Raw genomic sequence first — 8,101 nt, 5'->3', positions numbered from 1 at the left:
TCAAAATCATAATCCTTTAGCAACTCCATCCGTCTTCTCCAATGCATTTTTAGCTCCTTCTGATCAAAGACATACTTGAGACTCTCATGATCAGAAAGAAAAGACGCTAAACCTCACTCTGCACATGTGGTACCTCCAAATCTCCGGTGCAAACACAATCGCCGCTAATTCCAGATCATGAGTTGAATAGTTCACCTCATGCGGTCCCAGCTGACGCGATGCGTAAGCCACCACACTCCGGTGTTGCATCAACACGCAACTTAAACCTTCAGAGAAGCGTCATAGTATACTTCAAACGGTTCATGCGGTTTCAACAAGATTAAAACAGGTGCACAACTTTCGCTGCGTCACTCTGATTATCGTCACTAGGAATCCAAAAATCTTTTCTTTTTAAACCAAAATATGGAATTTGTAATACTTTTCAAAACCTTTAAAATAAGTCCAATCTAAATGAGTCCATTGTTAAAATCTTATCAAAAGAGTCAAAAATCATTTACTAGTAAGTCAAACACTTGAAATCACAGTTTTCTTAAATAAAAACTTTTCAGTTTGAATTCCTTTCAATAAGATAATTTGGAAACCAAATTCACAAATGAACATAATCGGAGAACTCACTTTTCTTTTTAAATAATATCTTTCAAACTAAAAATTTCGGACATAGTTTCAAAACCAAAGACTGCTTTTGTAATATTTCGCAAAGCTGTGAAAACAAGTTCAATCTAAACCAGTTCATTATGAAAGTTTTTTCAAAAGACTCAAAGATTCATTTATTCTTAAATCAAAACCTTTCAATTTGAATTCCTTTTTGATAAGATAAATTTGCAAACAAAAATCACAAGTTATTAAAATCACACAACCCACCTTCCTTTTTAAATCGTATCATTTGATCAAAAGTTCAAATCCTAGTTTCAAAACCAACTCAGTTAAACCAAAGCTCCAAACCAGATTTGAAAATCACTCTAAATCTTAAAACGGCAAAAATCATAGTTAAAAACCGCAAGGACGTTAGTTGGTATTTCCGTTGCCACTAGTGCTAAACCGCACCCATCGCCCACACAGGGAACCACCAAAACTTCTAGTCATACATGGTAACCGTTCTGGCACGCCAACTCAGATCGTTCATCATCACAAGTCCAAAATCCTCGGCTACCGCCGCTAGAATCTTCCTTTCCCCATGGTTTACTTCCAACAAAACTCTAAGCTCTTGAAATTCTTACGATGACTTTACAAAAGATAGAACCAAACTAACCTCAGGTCCAGGCATTATAAGACTCAAAGCATACGCTTACCTCTCATTGGAGGATCCGACCCCGTCACCTCACGTGCCTCCAAAGCAAACACACGGCAAGTTTTGGAAAAGTTCGATTCAAAGGCAAAGAAAGGACTGCAGATGCTGTCAACTCCTGACCTCTGTACATTCAAACAGACATTTCTGGAGCTAACGAGGTCCAATTGACACGCTCTCAATGGAGTTAGAAAGCTAACTTCCAATGCTTTCCAGAAATATATAATAGTTTATGCTTGTCTTTGGAAATGAAGGTCCAAAACGGGCGTTGAACGCCCAAAACACCCCATTTCTGGCGTTCAACGCCCCAAAGGGAGCAAGCTTGGCGTTTCGACACCTAAAAGGGATCAAACTCAGCATCCAACACCCCAAGAGGAGCACTAGGACATGGATTCACCCCAAGCTCAGCCCAAACACTCACCAAGTGAGCCCGAAAGTGGATTTTCGCACCCTTTAGCTTAGTTTATCACATTTTTGTAATTTTTAATTATGAGGAACATCTTTTAGGTATAGTATTTTATTATAAATAAGAGACTTCCTTCCTCCTGAGGATTAGGCCTCCCAGGAGAGGAGAAGCACAGACACATAACTACTATTATTTTCTGTAAGCTATGAGCAACTAAACCTCCTAGGTTAAGGTTAGGAGCTCTGCCGATTCTCATGGATTAATAATATTACTGTTTCTATTTCAATCTATGTTTGATTCCATTCTAAGATGTATCTTTGTTCTTCAAACTAATGAAACCGGGTGGAACGAGAGTATGACCCGTTTTCTACATGGGTTCTTGCGAGTCCCTAGCGGGATAGCATTGAATCACAATCTCGATTATACATCTCTTAGACGGCTAATCCACAACTTCATTGGGGACATGGGAACATCTGTTCAGCCGACGTATAGGGCGATTAAGGCCTTTGTGGTATAGACTAGAACCATAAAGCATCATTCTCTGATCCGGAAGATCCGACCTTGTCTGTGGCATTTTGTGTAGGATCACCAGGGATTGAATTGCTAGAGCTTCACCCTCGTTCAGATTAGATGACCATTAGCACCGGCGTGTGATCTGAAGCCAAGGAGATTAATGACCACTAGCCCCAGCGTTAATCACTTACAGTTTGTCATGGAATGATTCATCCATTGTTGGAGTAGACAGTAAGAAAAGTTGATTCAGAAAGAAGAAGCATCTTCGAAGTCTCAACCAATTTCTTATCACTGTTTTCACACCAATTCAGTAATTCTTTCCTTATTCTATTTTTATGAATTTTTCACAACCACTATCTTTTCTATCCGCCTGACTAAGATTTACAAGATAGTCGTTGCTTGCTCAATCTAACAATCTCCGTAGGATTCGACCCTCACTCACTTGAGGTATTTCTTGGACGACCCAATACACTTGCCGGTTCATCCGTGCGAAGTTTGCGGAGTTCAATTTCGTGCACCAGTTTCACCCTTGAATTTGTAGCTTCTTCATTATGGATAAAGGCATCATATTGATACTTGCTCCCAAATCACATAATGCTTTCTCAAAGAATGTGTTTCCGATGGTGTATGCAATTTGGAAACTCTCTGGATCTTTCATCTTTCTTGGCAAACCTCTTTGAATTATGGTACTATATTCTTTGGTCATCACCACGGTTTCATCTCCTTTTAAAGATATCTTCTTGGACAACAACTCCTTCATGAATTTAGTATAAAGTGGTATTTGTTCTAAAACTTCTATGAATAGAATGTTGATGTGAAGCTTCTTGAACACCTCCAGAATGTTGGAGTATTGTCTATCAAGGTGCTATTTCTTTAGCCTTTGAGAGAAAGGAATTCTTGTTGATATAGTTTCACTATTTTCTTCTCTTTAGGGCAATAGTTGATGCATGAGCCTCCTTCTTTTTTTCTCCTCCTCTGTAGCTCCTTTATTGTGTACTTCATGCCTTGTGGCTTCTTTATCCATGGCTTTTCCACTTCTCAGTATAATGGTCTTGTACACCTCTCTTGGATTAATCTCAGTATCAATTGGGAATGTGTTAGCAGATTTTGCTAATGGAGGTATCTTGGTTCTTGAAGTTGATTCTTGTTTCATCCATGAAGCTCCGAATTTATTGCATGATAGTGGAAGTTGATTGAGCTAAGATAGAGGTGGACTCAGCCAGCTTCTCTATGCCATTTTCAAGAGAAGAGAGCCTTTGGTAGATTTGTGGTTGCATGAGAGAAGCTTATTGTTGATGTGGTGTACTGGAGCTTCTTTGTTCTTGGTTTTTCCAACCAAAGTTTGGGTGATTCTTCCATCCCATATTGTAAGTCTTAGAAAATGGATCATTTTGTGGTGGCTTTTGAAAATTCCCCATATAGTTCACTTGCTCAATAGTAGCTTGTTCTCCCTGTAGTAACTCACATTCTTCAACCTTGTGAGCTCCTCCACACAAGTTACAGACCACTTTTATTCTCACTGCGGATACTTGCATGTGCCCCAGTTGCTTTGTAAGTGACGAGATTTGTTGAGACATCATCTTATTTTGTACCAAAATTGAGTCCATGGTGCTCAACTCTATCACTCCCTTCTTCATGGCTCTCTCGGTGGAATACATATATTGATTGTTGGTCACTATATCAATTAACTCAAGAGCTTCTTGTGGTGTTTTAAGATGCAAAGATCTCCCTGGTGAATTATCAAGTAAGTTCTTTGAGGCATAGGAGATTCCATTATAAAATGTTTGAAGTTGCAACCAATCAGGAAACATGTCATGAAGACACTTTTTTTACATCTCCTTGTATCTTTTCTAAACTTCATAGAAGGACTCTTCATCCCTTTGGGTGAAGATTTGGATGTCATGTCTCAGCTTGGCTAACTTTGTGGTGGAAAGAATTTGGTCAAAAACGTATTAACCAAATCCTCCCACGTTGTTATGCTTTTCAAGGGTTGAGTTTGGATCCATTGTTTAGCTCTATCCCTTACAGAGAATGAAAAAAGCCTCAACTTGATGATTTCGGGAGAGACTCCATTGCTTTTAATAGTAACACTTATCAACAAAAAATTAGATATGTGCAAGTTTGGATCTTCTTAAGGGCTTCCACCAAATTGATTTTGCTGCACCAATTGAATGAGTTGGGTCATTAATTCAAAGTTGTTTGCCTTCACATTAGGCCTCACTATACTACTCTCACAACTACTTGTGGGGGTAACAAAGTCTCCAAGAGTTCTCATAGCATTGGCATTGTTATTGTTGTTTGTCATGCTTTCTGGCTTCTCAACTTCTTCCAACTCCCTCTGATTTTGTGAGTTTATTCTCAATTGGTGGAGTGTTCTTTCAATTTTAGGATAAAAAAGAAGTGGTTTCTTGTCTTTGTTGTCTTGCAAGCATACACAAGAAAAAATAAAGCGAAAAGATAGAATTTCCAATATCATAGTGGAGGGAATTCCAATGAGTAGCAAAAGAAAATAAAAATGTCTAATATAGAAAATCACTTAATGTGGTAGTTATCAATCTCAATTAATCCCCGACAACAGCGCCAAAACTTGATGGAAGAATTTTTAACATGGCAAGTGCATCAAATGGTATCAAGTAATACTACAGGAGTGGATTGTAACACTCTAATTACCTTAAACCTTACCTCATGCCGTAAGCAAAGGATAACTAAGTGTCACGACAATTCTATGGCTTATACAATAATATATATATATATATATATATATATATATATATAGAAAGGAATAATAATAATACAAGGAGCCCAATGAAAAAATATAGCTCAAGGACATAGAAACAGAGATACAATGCGCGAAACGTCACTCACGATAACTAAATGATGCGTGAGCATCTTTCCTATCTTTTCCTAGTGAATTTGCATATAACTTGTTGAGTTTAATTAAGAATTAATTATATTTTAGCCACTACGGATGCTATTTTGAGTTTTGTGCAATTTTATTCATTTTAGCTAGCATTCGGATGGATTTGATGAAGTTTCTGCAAAGAAAGATAAGAAACCAAGGAGATGACCAGCGAATACCGACGCGGACGCATGGCTCACGCGACCGCGCGAAATGGAGGAAATCGCAATGACGCGAACGTGTGGACTGGAATCTGCACAAATGACGCGAACGCATGACTGACGCGTCCGCGTGACTCGCGAAAAAGAACCATCGACGCGTGCGCGTGACCGACGCGTACGCGTGACATGCGTCACGTGCAGAAAACGCAGAAAAATGCTGGGGGCGACTTCTGGGCTGTTTTGACCCAGTTCTTAGCCCAGAAATCACAGATTAGAAGCTACAGAAGGGACAAATCAAGTGGTCCCCACCCATCAGCTGAAGACTTATTAATTAATTCGAATTTAAATTCAAATCTTATTTTAGGAAAAGATATTATTTTAATTTTAATTTTAGAAATTTGATTTTTAAATTATTAGGATTAGTTATAAAAAGGATCCCAATAGGGTGGTTCAAAGAAAAGAGGAAAAGAACATTCCACAACATTATTCCAAAAAATTTACATTCCATATTCCATGAGCAACTAATCCTCCGTTGTTAAGGTTAGAAGCTTTGTCTATTGTATGGATTGATATTATTATTTTTCTATTTTAATTCATGTTTTGATTTATATTTTAATAATTGTTTTCGTTCTTTATTTTATGAATTTGGGTGGAACAGAAGTATGACCCATGTTCTAATTGAGTTCTTGTATAACTTGGAAAAGCTCTTTACTTGAACAACAGCTTGAAAACATATTATCCTGAATTTCTAATTGTTTGTATTTAACGGGATACGTGACATATAATCCCTTTATTTTTGGATAATTAGGATTCTTGTGGCATATAACTAGAATTGAACTTCACTCCCTAATTGAAATTAATTGACCAAGGAATTGGCTGTTGATGAATTTTAGAGGAGACTAGAAAGGTCTAAGAAATTAGGGTCTAGTCACATATAGTTGCCATAAATTAGATCTTACATGATTAAAATAAAATAATAAGAAGAGTCAATCCAGAAAATAGATAACTCTGAAGCCTTAACTGTTTTCCCCTATATATTTCACAACTCATTTGCTGCTTGTTTTCTGAAATTCTTGAATTTACTTTTCAATGCTTTTGAACTTCCAACACTATTTTCTGTTTGTCTAACTAATCCTATCAAACGCTATTGTTGTTTAATCCATCAATCCTCGTGGGATCGACCCTTACTCACATAAGGTATTACTTGGTACGACCCGGTGCACTTGCCGGTTAGTAGTGTGGTTACAAAATCCGCACCAAGTTTTTGGCGCCGTTGCCGGGGATTGATAGTGATTAACAACTATTAGTTATTTGATTGCTTAGATTAGACATTTTGATTTTAATTAGTTTTATTTTATTATTATAAATTTTTATTTTTAATTTTTTTTTATTTCCGTGCGTTTTGTCTTGTTTCCCCCGTTCCCCCTGTCCCCGTTTTCTTTATTGTTTTACTTCCTTTTGAATTTTTATTTTATTTTATTTATTTAAATCTCATCATTTTTTTTAATTTTTCTTTTCAGTTTCATTTTTTTCCATTTTATTTTGTTTCTTTTTTTTGTTATATTTTTTTAACTTTTTATATTCTATTAGTTTTATTTTATTTTTAGTAAAAAAAATAAAAAAAACAGCACTAATATTTTTCTTTAATTTCTGAAATTAAGTTTGGTGTCCTCTATTTATTTTTATTTTTATTTTAATTTTTTCTGTTTATTTTTATTTTTAAAATTTTCGAATTTTTATTTATTTACTTAGTATTTTTATTTTATTATTTTATACAGGTTACCTCACAGGGACTTCTCTACACTCTGACATAGAGAGTCCCATATTTTCTTGTCTTCTGGTTGTTTATGCGCAGGAATAGAGACAAAGAACATCTCTTAGACTTTGATCCTGAACCTGAAAGAACTTTCAGGCGACGTTTACAACAAGCAAGACTTTGCAAGGCTACAGAATCCACTATGGCAAATAATAGTGCTAATACCAATGTGGTAAATCTGAATGGGGATGATCAACAGAGGAGAGTGCTTGGCTCTTATTCTGCCCCTACTGCGGATCTTTATGGAAAAAGTATTGTGGTGCCTCCTATAAATGCAAACAACTTTGAGTTGAAGCCACAATTGGTCACCTTGGTGCAACAAAATTGCCAGTATCATGGACTTCCTCATGAAGATCCAAATCAGTTCATATATGATTTTCTGCAGATATGTGATACTGTGAAGACAAATGGAGTGAATCCAGAGGTGTACAGACTCATGCTTTTCCCGTTTGCTCTGAGGGATAAAGCAAAGCTATGGCTAGATTCCCAACCAAAGGAGAGTCTGAATACTTGGGAAAAGGTCGTTACTGAATTTTTCACTAAATTTTTCCCACCAAAGAAGCTGACTAAGCTTAGGTTGGAGGTTCATACTTTCAGACAGAAAGAGGGTGAAACTCTTTATGAAGCTTGGGAGAGGTACAAGCTACTGACTAGGCAATGCCCTCCAGACATGTTCTCCAAATGGACCCAACTGGATATCTTTTATGAAGGCTTGGGTGAGATGTCCAAGATGAGCTTAGATACTTCTGCACGCGGTTCATTGCACAAGAAGAAGACACCAGAGGAGACTATTGAGCTGATTGAATTAGTTGCAAGCAACCAATATCTCTACTCATCTAACAGGAATCCTGTGAAATCTGAGACCTCTCAAAAGAGAGGTGTGTTGGAAGTAGAAGCTGTTAATACTCTTCTTGCTCAGAATAAGCTTATGTCTTAGCAGATAAATCTACTTACTCAACAGATGGGTGGCATGCAAGTCTCAGCTATCAACACCCAGAATCCATCACAGGAAGTCTCTTAT

General features: G+C 37.0%; 1 non-coding gene across 1 annotated transcript; it reads right to left on the bottom strand.

Annotated features, from left to right (window-relative positions):
* Positions 1-7,648: 7,648 nt before the first annotated feature.
* On the bottom strand, positions 7,649-7,755 carry LOC112739106 (small nucleolar RNA R71). Its single transcript, XR_003170046.1, has one exon. It is a non-coding gene; the product is annotated as a small nucleolar RNA R71 (small nucleolar RNA).
* Between the last annotated feature and the right edge of the window lie 346 nt (positions 7,756-8,101).

This window comes from Arachis hypogaea, chromosome 13 (assembly GCF_003086295.3).
Source record: "Arachis hypogaea cultivar Tifrunner chromosome 13, arahy.Tifrunner.gnm2.J5K5, whole genome shotgun sequence".
NCBI lineage: Eukaryota > Viridiplantae > Streptophyta > Magnoliopsida > Fabales > Fabaceae > Arachis > Arachis hypogaea.
This window is presented reverse-complemented; position numbering and strand designations above follow the sequence as displayed.